This window comes from Canis lupus, chromosome 13, assembly GCF_048164855.1.
Source record: "Canis lupus baileyi chromosome 13, mCanLup2.hap1, whole genome shotgun sequence".
Lineage (NCBI taxonomy): Eukaryota > Metazoa > Chordata > Mammalia > Carnivora > Canidae > Canis > Canis lupus.
This window is the reverse complement of record NC_132850.1, coordinates 34225726-34237672: the sequence shown is the minus strand read 5'-3', so window position 1 is coordinate 34237672 and position 11947 is coordinate 34225726. Positions and strand designations below refer to the sequence as shown.

Genomic DNA, 11947 nt, shown 5'->3' with positions numbered 1-11947 from the left:
GGGTGCCATTTGCCCCCATTGACCTTTGTCCATCATCTTGAAAAAGTCAACTTTCTTGGCACCCACCAGGATAAACTCTCTTGGTTCCTCTCTTACCACTGACATGGTTGCTTCACAGTCTCCTACTACCTGCAGCAACAGGTAGTAGGCAGCTACTTAAGTGCAGCAACACCTTAAGTGGCAGCAACACCATGGCTGTGCCCTTCATTGCTCATCTTCTTAATCTCTACACTCTCCCCAAGTGAGCCTGTGCACTCAACTTCTGAGTCATACTGAATGTATGTTGACAAATCACAAGTACATAATTTCAGTTTAGATTTCTCTTCTGATGTCAGACCCATGTACATAAATTGCCTAATGGACATTTCTGCCTGGATCTACTATGGGAATATAAAACTTAGCATCTTAGAAACTCACTTCATTATCATTCTCTCATAAACCTCCTCTGTCTCTATTTCTTGACCTAAGACATAGGCCTTCCCTGTGGGGAACCTACCTTGTTGGTTGGTGAAACAAAATGCAAGCTCATGAAGTAATCACAAACAATCTTGTGTTGTTAGTGTCAGTTTGGTGTAAAAAAGCAGCAAAGAACTCAGTGGTACTATACAACCATCAGGGAAGAGAATCTTAGCAAACAAAGCCCTGGTGATGGGGAAGAGTTGATAATTGCAAAGAATATTCAGAAAAGTGAAAGTGTCAAAGTTAGATGGGGAAGGTTGGTTAAGAAGACTTCACAGAGCCAATGCAACTTTATTCTTTCATTTATTGAGCAGATGCTTGTTGAGGCTTTTCCACATGTGGAGAACTCAGGTTCTAGAGAAGTTTCAGTGGAATAGAGTCAGGCTCATTCTTGGTCTCATGGGTCTGACATTCTACAGGAAAAATAAGACAATGAACATGTAAAACATTAACAAAAGTATAATTTATATAGAGATAAACGCTACAAAGGAGTTAATGGAGTGTAATGGACTAGAAAGTGATAGAAAGGTGGAGGGATTCCTTTAGATGCTATGATGAGGGAACTCTCTCAGAAATGTGACATTAGAGCTTTTGGCTGAATGAATAAATGTATCTTTCTTTCTTTCTCAGCTCTGAAAAGAAAAAGTTTTAAAAACCAAATTGAACTACTAGAAAGAAGCCCATAGAGTGGGTGTGAGCCACTGAGTTTATTAGAATCCCTCCAAAAAATTGGGAACAATTACTTCTTTGTTCTACTTTCTTTGACATTTGAGATAAGATGCAGACTTACTGGACTTTTCTTTCTCACCCAAATATTGTGCTTGTGCTTGTGATGCAGAGAAAATAGGAAAACTCTGAGTGAGGAGACGCCTCTCTGCAGTGTCGGAAGTGAAAAACCCTTATCAGTAAGTAAACTTTGGTCTCCTATTTATTTTCAATGTTATCCCCAAATCCTAGTTTCTCCAACATAAGGGGAAAGAATATAACAGAACTGTTTTTTCGCAAGTGGCATCCTGAATGTTTATTCAGGAAATTGAATTCAGGATGCTGGCTTCTGGGAAAATAGCAATAACTAAGACAAATTCACATAAAGGTCTTATCTTCTAGTGGGAGGAAAAAGACAGTAAAGAAGTAAACCGGTAAAAATAAAACATTTAGATAGTGATAAATACTATTAAAAATAAAGGGGAGGCTGGTAGGTGACAGAGGAGCAATTTTAGGAGGTGTCTCCTGGGAAGTGATATTTGAATGCAGCCCTGAAAGATGGGAAAGCACCAGGGGTGTGAGGGAGAGGCAAATCAGAAGGGCAGCAAGTCAGTTGGCTAGGAGTCTGGTTCATTCAGCGGATGGGTAATTTCTCACTTCAATACATTGACATCTATAGCACACCATTTCTACAAACATGATATTAAGACCAGAAAGGGAAGTCCACTTGGCCTACAGATTTCGTATATTGAGAAGAATCACATTAATTTTCCCCCTAAAGTTGTCTTATTGTGAATGAGCTGATGTCCTCAAAAAGTGCATATTCTATTCTTCTGTTGGAAAGAGACTCATAAAGCGTTGGTGCACTGCAAATTTAGTTTTGCTATAGCAGCAGCTGGAGGATAAGAAGGGCTAAATACAAAACTGGCCTTTTATGGTTTTGTTGACTTTAAATTCGATGAAACAAGATGTAAGAACATGGATGTGTACTAAGCATTGTTACACGGAGGGGAGGGGAACATCATCCCTCAAAGTTTCATTTCCTAACTTATGTTTCTTTGCTCTGCTCTTGGAAAGCCCAAAACTCCCCTTGAGGGTTATAGTTTTTTTTTTTCGTTTTTTTTTTTCACATGGAAAAAGGAGAAAGAGCTAAGACTTGCTACTACTAAAGTGAAACCAGAAGTCATTGGTACTTGGTTTTCATTGGTTTTGGTTTCTGTTTGAAGGTGCTTGCTTTTGGAGAACACATAATGCTGATCTGGGGAATTTCTGCTTGAGGTTACAAATGGTCCATATGAGCTGGCTGATGAGACAGATTTTTTTTTTCTTTAAAGAACATTTTAGGGAGATGATAGAATTTGAAGTCAGAGCCTGGAAGTTGAGTAAACAAGCCATACTTGTTGTGTGGCTTTTAGTGAGTCGCAGAAATCATCTTTCGGGACAAGGAGGACTCAGGAGTCTGGTGTTTGGAAGTTGCAAAACACTTTGAAAATATTAGTTATTGGCCACTGTTGTGCTGATAATCACTGTTTTTATTCTCTTGGTAGATTTCTCTCCTTTGGAGGATTCATCTTCCCCAGCAAATTTACTTACTTGAGTTTTTCCCTACCATCATGGTGGTGAAGGAGTGTATTCTACTGACATAACTCAATACAAAGATCTAATTTGAAAAAAAGGAAATAAGGAAATTACACATTAGAAGAGGCTAACAATCGAAAAAAAAAAAAAGAAAAAAAAACATTGAAAAAAAAAAAGAAGAAGAGGCTAACAAGACAAGAAAGACATTATCTTAATGTAACGTAGGCTAAGAAAAGAGCCAGGAGGAAGACGTAAGCCAAGAGTTGAAGGAACAGAACAGGGCATGAAGGATGAACTGTCACGGGGAGCTGGGGAAAGGCTCCATACAGGAGCAGGAGTGTAGAGAAAGCTCAGGTTGTGTGCACAGAGGTAAAACAGGCTGAGAAGGGCCCTGGCCTGGAAGTAGGCCAACACCCTCTGTCCGGGCAGGCACGGGCCAGAGTGGGCAGGAAGTCCAGAGCAGCACGTATGATTGTGTCTGGTAAGCACGGCAGCAGCCAGCATGTGATTTTCCAGGACAGCTGTCAACATCAGAAGACTGAGAGCAGGAAGGAAGGGCAAGTCCTCGCAGGCCCAGTGACGGGGGCACAGGAGTGAGGGATCATAACAGCTCTTGGCAGCCAGGCAGCAGCTGATCAGGACCAGACAACCTGGCATGAGTAGCAGGATTGCAGAAAGCTTTCCCACCATCAGCCCATCACACACACACACACACACACACACACACACACACACACACACGCCCCTGGTTTCTCTTCTATTGAAGGTTACAACTATTTATCGAGCACAGCCTCTAGAGTCAGAACGCCTGATTTGATTCCTGGTTCCACCATCAATTGGCTGTAGGACCTTGGGCAAATTTCTCAACCCCTCTGTACCATGGTCTACTGACTGTGTGGGGAGCTCCCCAGCACAGAGGTGCTGTGAGGAGTGTGAGATCATGTGTGGGAGGTGTGTACCACAGAGCCTGGTGCATAATAAATGCCTAATAAATAAGATGAAAGAAAATGAAACCAGTGCTGGAGCCAACACTGTGCTCGCACTATGAGATTCGAGATGATCTCGCATAGAGATGTACTTAAACCCGGAGCGGTGGGAAGTGTTAACTAATGCTACATCTCAGAGGGTGGGGTGAGTTACCTTTAGGCCTCCCCTGCCTGGCTCGAGGTGGTTCTACAGATTGGCACAGGGCTGCATTTCAGGTTGGGGGGTCAGGGGGGAGTCATACAAGGTCCAGAAACCTGACAGGTGCACGGTATGCAGCAGGGCAGATGCACAAGGGCCGGTGGGAAAGCCGGATAACAAGGGCTGAAGGGTGAGGGGGTCACTAGGAGGTGACATCAGTGATACAGCCACGAGGTCCTCATGTAAAGTTCCAGAGAGTTGGAGGTTGACAGAAAAGATAAGCAAGACTGAGTGAGAAGCCTTCAGGAGCTTTCTGCAAGCCTTCAGTTGACTTGCGTCAGCTGTTGATTTAAGAATAAACTGAGGAAATGAGAAAGAGAGTAAATAAATAAGAGAGAGCAAAATTGATGGGAAATGTTTCTGAAAGAGAGAAAAAGAGAGAGATCGTGACGTGGTTAGGTGGAGTCACTCTTGGAATGAAGAGGCATTCCTGTCCAGAGCCAGGAGGGTGCCGATGTTAGAGAAAGAGTGAGATGGAATGGAAGGAAGACAAAGGGTCCTTCATCTGGTGGCCTCTGTGTCAGAGAAGAAGGGGATGAAGTCATCAGGCGGGGGGGAGGGGCAGAGGCTTAAGGAAATGGTGTCAAATAGTGACTGTGGGGAATTTGGTGGGGGGCCAACTGGAGGTGAATCAGTCCACCGTCCTGATTCTGGCGTTTCGGGAAGGCATGTCCCCAGGCTGGCCTGAATGGAAACTGAACGTCGTCTATACTGATGGCCTGAATTAGCACAACCCAGCTCATCTTCCCCTGCTCGGCTAACACCAATTGCCCACCTACTGTGCCCACCTCCCCCCCGCCAACGCCCCCCTGCATGCCCACTCTGGCCGCAGGCTCTGCTCAATCGGAGGTCGTCCAGGCAACGAGCCACTGCTGCCTCCTTCCCCTTCTTACTCTTACTGCCGTCCCTGGAGAATCAATAGTCTCTCCCTGCAGCTTCCTCCTTCATCCTCTGCCCCTATGTTTGCACAACAGATTCTTTCCCGTTTTGCAGGTCTCTCTTTGAAAGTTGCCACCTCTGAAACAGGCTTTCCTGAAACCCTACTGGAAGGTTCTTTCCTACACTGTAATATGTAAAAGGGAAGAAAGAGCCCTGTTGCTTTGCTCATTTTCTGGCTCCCCGACTAGCCCATAAGCTCCCTGGGGCCAGAGATCCAGCATTTAACACAGAAGGTATCCCATAGCAGGTGCTCCATAAATATCTGTAGAAGGAAAGGATGGACAAATAAATGAATGAATTGACTTTGCCTCCCTCCTGCTCTCCTCCCGCCTCTTCTTGCCACCCTGTTTTCTTCTCCCTGCCTGAAAGTGGCAAAACAGACACATTCCCACATCCAAGGTCCAAGTGTAACCTTCGGGCTGTCAGTGTGCCTTCGGGCCCCTCTGGTGGTCCTGTGCAAGCCTACCTGGTTTCCCCACCTCTGAGAACCTTCCCTCACTGGCACATCTATCACCCTGGATCCAGAAAATTTTTGTACAACTTCAAATACTTCCTAAAATACACTCTCCAGTTTCCTGGCAGAAACCTGAAACATCATGAGGCCCGAGAGGATGACCCGATCTAGAGGCAGCCTCGAAAACTCTAGTCGTGATGTGTGGCTCATGGCCTCGTGGGCGTGAGGCACCCAATAAGCGGGCAGGTCACGTGGCAGAGAGTGGGTCCCTGCTCATGAGTCGAGGGGTGGTTTTCTGCAGCTATCTCTGCCAGCCTCCCAGGGAGCTGATGGGGAAGCCTCCTGGAGAAACGTCTGCTCAGGAGCGTGGCCTTTGGAGTCCCTGCATAGAGTGACATGCCAGCCTCACCTCTTACAAGCAGAGTGACCTTAGTCAAGCATGAGATCTCTCTGTAGCTGTTTTCTCAGCTGTGCACTCGTGGCAGCAGCTGTTCCTTAAGTCCCAGGGTGGTTGTAGGTGCTAACGACTTAGTGCCCAAAGCGCTCAGATCTGTGCCTGGTACATCACAAGTGCTACCATAGGTTGGCTCTTAGTGACGGAATGGGGTGCGGTCACCACAGAGGGCTGGCGAGAGAGTCCTGGGGCAGGGAGCATGCAGGTGCCCATGAAGACAGGTGCCTGGGATCTGTGCCTCAGAACACAGACAGTGGCTCACACCCTGAGCTGCTGGTCTATACAGCCAGGTAAGGCCCAGAACATGGGTCCTCCAACCTGAGGTCCCACGGATGTTTGCATCAGTTCTCTGTACACGTTGATGAGTTTCCACGTGGCTTGTGAGGTGCACTCTCATTCCTCACCAGGGTTGGAGCTCTGCCGGGACCCCTAGTGCCTCTGGCCTCCTGAGTCTCCTCTTTGGTCAAGATCATATGTGTAAGGATAACATGTGAGCCTCCCTTGGATTCTGACAGAGATTGAGGGGACTGGGGGTGGCCCTGACCTTCCAGCCACTCTACTGAGGAGAAGTTAATCTTTACTGCCATCTTAATCTTCCCTGGCCTCCTCTGCTTGCACCCCTCTGGGTTTAATGAAATAAAAATTAGGGTTATTATGGAACTCTGCAGTCAGCCCACACCTGTATCTCCAGAATTTTTTCCCTATAACCATCATGCCAGTATCTTAAATGTTTTCAAAAACTTGTCTCTGCCACCCCCCAACAACCTGAAGAACTATGGAGTCTTTCTCTTCTGAACATTGGCTCCTGCTGTTCCTTTTCCTCTGCTCTCACTTATCTGGTAGTGACAGCTCTTAGTGAAACTCTGTGAGGTTCGAAGCTCCCTTGTGATGTAACAGGAGCCCCCCTCCCCCAACGTGGTTTCTGCAATGAGTGAGAGTCCCTTCTTTGGAGGTCCTACCTGCTTTTGTTGGGAGCTGTGTTTCTCAAGTGTGCAAACCAATCACTTAGGGAATTTTGGTAAAAAGCGTATTATGATTTTGGAAGTTCTTTGTGGGGTCTGAGAATCTGCCCATGTTATGGGTCCTTGTGTCAACTTGTGACATTTTCTAATTTCGTTGTGTATTGATGCCATTCATTCCACTGTGTTTTGAGATAGTCCAGGGTGGCATCGGTGCTGTAATGGATCATCACATCCTCCTAAGGGCCGGGTGCATGGTCTGGTTGCTGGTGCGCAGTGAATATCTGGAGCATTCGTGACAAATGCTCCAAAGTTCTACTTCATCACAGACTGGCCTTATAGACAGAGCTTCCCTTCTCCCTGACTTTTCCTTTATTGGTATCCCATGTCACTTCCCCTAAAACATGTAACCTCCACCCTGGGCCCAGTCTGTCACTAGAAAGAATCTCCCTCATAGTAAAATGTTAACGAATTGAAGTATTGCCTATCTTACAGATATCTGACGGAATAAAGGTCAATGTTGAACATACACGATAACCGGTGGTCTATGCAATGTGCCCCGTGTTCCTCCAGGCAAATAATTTTATCATCTCTTCATCGAAAGATGAATGGATAAAGAAGCTGTGGTCTATGTATACAATGGAATATTCCTCAGCCATTAGAAACGACAAATACCCACCATTTGCTTCAACGTGGATGGAACTGGAGGGTATTATGCTGAGTGAAGTAAGTCAATCGGAGAAGGACAAACATTATATGTTCTCATTCATTTGGGGAATATAAATAATAGTGAGAGGGAATATAAGGGAAGGGAGAAGAAATGTGTGGGAAATATCAGAAAGGGAGACAGAACATAAAGACTCCTAACTCTGGGAAATGAACTAGGGGTGGTGGGAGGGGAGGAGGGCAGGGGGTGGGGGTGAATGGGTGACGGGCACTGAGGGGGACACTTGACGGGATGAGCACTGGGTGTTATTCTGTATGTTGGTAAATTGAACACCAATAAAAAATTAATTTATTAAAAAAATAAAAAATAAAACTTCTAAAAGTTTTCAAAAACAAAAACAAAACAAAAAAAAAAACAAGCAAACAAACAAAAAATTTTATCATCTCCTGCTGAGTAACAGCTCTCCTGGGTATATGTGAACTGGGGGAGAAACTTTCCCACAGCAGAATATTATTTAGAGCTTTCATAAACTGGAGATCTTTAATTATATGGACAGCAGAATTGGACAGACACAACTTTTCTACCTTTGCTTCTGAATAACCACTCACCCACCCACCTGGTCATGTGGAGTGGGTACTTTGATTCAGGCTTCTTGATTTCCTACTGTCCTGGACTTCAGTGAGCAGGCCGATTGTAGTTCTCTCTGTGGTCCCCCATGGCTTTACATGATATGCTCAGTCTTGGAAAATGGCAACAAACAAACAAAACCAAAAAATCCCAAATATTTCTAATCCTTTCCAGTGGAGTTGCTACCTCTGTTCCACCCATGCTTCTCCTGGGGGTTCAAGCTGCCTTCTGCTGCTTTTAGGAATTGATGGACCTTGTAGCCACTGCACAGCCAGCTCTCCACCCCATGGCTCCATGTCCACAGATTCAGAAGGTGCTGGGAGGAAAGGGAGAAATCAAATCATTTTGGACAGGAGGTGACTTACTTTCATTTTCTTTACCAGTTGAACTATGGCTTGCTGGAGAGATCTTCTGGGCCCTCTGTGATTCCTTCTTCATCTGAGTGTCCCTTTGCCTACATCTGTCCTCCAGCCTAATGTCCTTTCTGTGGCACATGCCTCTGTGACAGTAAGGGCATAAAGGACTGGGTTCTCATGATGGCATTCCAGGGCCCTTAACACTTAATCACCAGACATATTTGAACAGAGAGGTCTTCCTAGGCCTTTGACCCCATTCCATGTGGCCAACCATTCCCTACATCTATGCCTTCTCATTGAATGAATCATTACTTTAGGATCTGCTTTGTCATAGTAACCTCATGTTGGCACAAAAAAAAAAAATTCTGAATATGGCTTTTCCTCAGGATGCAAATAACCTCCCACCTCAAACTGCTGATGCTTAGAACTGCATGTGATGCTGTAGCATGTAGGAGCAGTTTGCCAATGGAATATCATGCATTGAGACAGAGAGACCTTCAGAGCTCTTCTCTTTAGGGATTCCTTGCCCATTACCTCAATCCTTCAGTGTCAGCCTCAGTTTTTATTCTGGCCATGTTAGTAATTATTTGCTTTCACACAAAATATATGCATCTTTGTGCATCAACATCATACCTTATTCTCTTCTGTGGGAGAGGGTGAGGCTGTCACTGGCTCATTTGAAAAGAACATGTTCAGGGTGTGGCCAAAGGTTCATCTGAAACCCTAGAAATTCTAGGTGGAGAGTATTTCACAGCATGTTTGGGGGAGGCCAACCGGGGGGAATTGTTAATAGTCTGGAGCAGTAACAATCATGTAGGTTGTTTCAGAAATTAACTTAATGTGAAAACGGAGGTCATCTGACTTGCTTAAATGTCAGGATAAGGAGCATATGGGCCCAAATTTGGCTTCAATTTCCCTTTGAATTTAATGGGTGTGGCAGGTGCTTATCTAATCATGATATTTGGACCAATATGTTTTGCACATTCAGGACTTTGTAATGAGATACAGTGTTTATTTATGTTCCATTCTTTTCCCTACAGACTGCAAAAATACCCTTTGCTCAACCCTGTCTATTTATTGCCAGTGTCAACAGTCAAAGCTAGTGACAGAAGGTAGGTTTATGGGGCAGTAACCCTGCCCAGTTGGCATAAGAGATCTATTCCCAGGGAAAAAAATGCTTTAAGCAATCATGTAAACTTCAGACTGAATAAGAGAGCTTCAGTGGCTTGATGATTCCAAAGTAATGATCTTTTGGTCAGGTTGGTAGTGAATACAAGAGTGGGGTAGGTGGGGAAGTTTGTAGTTGATGGTTGTTAAATATGTATATTATACATGAGTCTTGTCTCTTTCAAAGTCAAACTTAAATCCCTGTGTCTGGTGTCTCCGTCCACCAAAACACTCACTGGTCACTCCCTACATTAATTTTTATTAATTAAACATTCACCAAATACCTACTAAGTTCCAGGTGCTTGGGTTAGCTTTGGAAAGTCAAAGAGAAAATGATCTGGGGCCAAGCTTTAGGATCTCTGTATCTCATTCTGAATTTCTACATCACAGTTTTTCTAGAGTGTGATTCCCAAACCTAGCTACTTGTTGGAAGCACCACTATAGCTTTTAAAATACTGGTGCCTAGATCTTTCCCCAGATATATCAAATCTGAATCTCTGGGCCTGGGGCCCCCAAATCTATATATTTAACAAGTACTTGTGACAGTTCTCATGCAGATCAACTCTGCAAAAGTCTGCAGATCTAAGTTTGGGGACCACTCACGTCCCACTGCTTGCTTGATACATAGCAATGTTACAGGTCTTTTATTAATTGTTTTATAGGTCAAACTCATACAACCTGATTGAAAATTACTTGAAGAACTGTGACTTCTTATATTCCTAAAATAAATCATAGTACTGTGTGCCAACCTTTGATAAATCAGTGTTTTGTTTTGTTTTTTTTTAATCTTGAGCACATATTAGAATTTTTTGGAGAGCTTTTAAGAAATGCTGACACTGGGGGGCACCTGGATGGCTCAGTTGGTTAAGTGTCTGATTCAGGGTTTTGGCTCAGGTCATGATTTCATGGGTCGGGAGATCAAGTTCCATGTTTGGTTCTGTGCTCAGCAGAGTCTTCTTGAGATTCTCTCCATCTCCCTACCCACTCCCTCAAATAAACAAACAAAACTTAAAAAAAAAAATGCTGGTACCAGGTCCTTACTCCATGCCAGCTAAATTGGAAACTCTAGACACTGAGTCTTGGCCATTGACATTACAAAACAAATAAATAATAATCTCTCCAGTTGATTCTAATATGAATCCAGAGTTGAGACCCACTGAAATAAATGTTTGCTGTTGATGAGAATAAACATGTGGAATTACTATCTTTCTGGAACCAGCACACACTTTTTTGATAATTCCTTATATTTTGTGGTTATTTTCAGCTTTCAGAGTGCCTTCATCTGTCTACATACAATGTTGTGAACTTCTAGAAGAGGTCTCAGAGATGGTCTATGCCAGGGGTCAGCTAGCCTTTCTGTGAAGGGCTAGGGAGCAAATATTTTAGGCTTTGTGAACCTTATGTCACAACTACTCCGCCGCTGTAGAATGAAACCAGCCATAGACAATATGTAAATGAACGGGTGCGGTGTGTTCCAATAAGTGTTATTAACAAAACAGGTTGGAGCTGGATTTGACCCTTGGGCTGTTATTTACTAAACCCTGGTCTACACCAGCATTCTAATTTTGCAGATGAGGAAACCAAGTTCCAATTGGTGATATACTTGGACTCATATCCCATGGCTAGGCAAAGGCAATAATGGGCCTGAAGTTTAGGTACTTAGACCTAAAAACCCCCAAACACACCCAAACAAAGACCCACAGTGGGTGAATTGTGTTTTTTAAAATTAAGGCACTGGAAAGAAGTTTTTCTCCTGCTCGCCTTCTGTGTTTGCCTGGCCTTAGTTGTGTTATGGTGGCTGTGTCAATGTTTATCCCTGTAACCCACACTGCAGGCTCCTAGAGACTAGAGTCTGAAGTCTTCCAGTGTTGTCCACGGGCCTGGGGCAAAGTTGTGCCCAGTATATGTGAGCGAATCAAATATATCAGAGTCCTGAATTTGGAGCTCAGTCCCAGGTGTTTATTTCAAGGCAACTCTGGCTGGCTCATTGACCCTCTTAGCTATCTGTTGTTAATATCTAGCTTACTAGGCTGTGCTTGTGCTCTTGTAACTTCAAATGATGTTTGCATAATGATAGAGAATGTTTTAGGGTTGTGGCAGTGGATAAAGCGAAGGTCAGAAGTCTAGTTATTTTGAAGAAGTTGCCCTCATGTTTCAGTAACTGTAAGAAATCAATTTGACTGCTCTTCTCCACGACATTGTTCTATCTTCACTTTTTCTTCTGTCCAGGCATGTAGGACAGTACATATTCAGTATGTTCCCCTCAGATGTTACATCTAGAAACCTTCCTCCCTCTGCCCCCCAACTATTATGCAGACTCTCCAGTTTGACCTTGGGAGGGACTGTTTGCAGTTGGGTGAACCTGGGACTCTCCCTTCTTGATTCAAGCTCAGCAAA

General features: G+C 44.1%; 1 long non-coding RNA gene across 1 annotated transcript; it reads right to left on the bottom strand.

Annotated features, from left to right (window-relative positions):
- Positions 1-746: 746 nt before the first annotated feature.
- Positions 747-6652, bottom strand: LOC140602862 (uncharacterized). Its single transcript, XR_012005794.1, has 2 exons — positions 6540-6652; positions 747-872 (listed from the first exon to the last, which is right to left on the bottom strand). It is a non-coding gene; the product is annotated as an uncharacterized lncRNA (long non-coding RNA).
- Positions 6653-11947: the final 5295 nt, after the last annotated feature.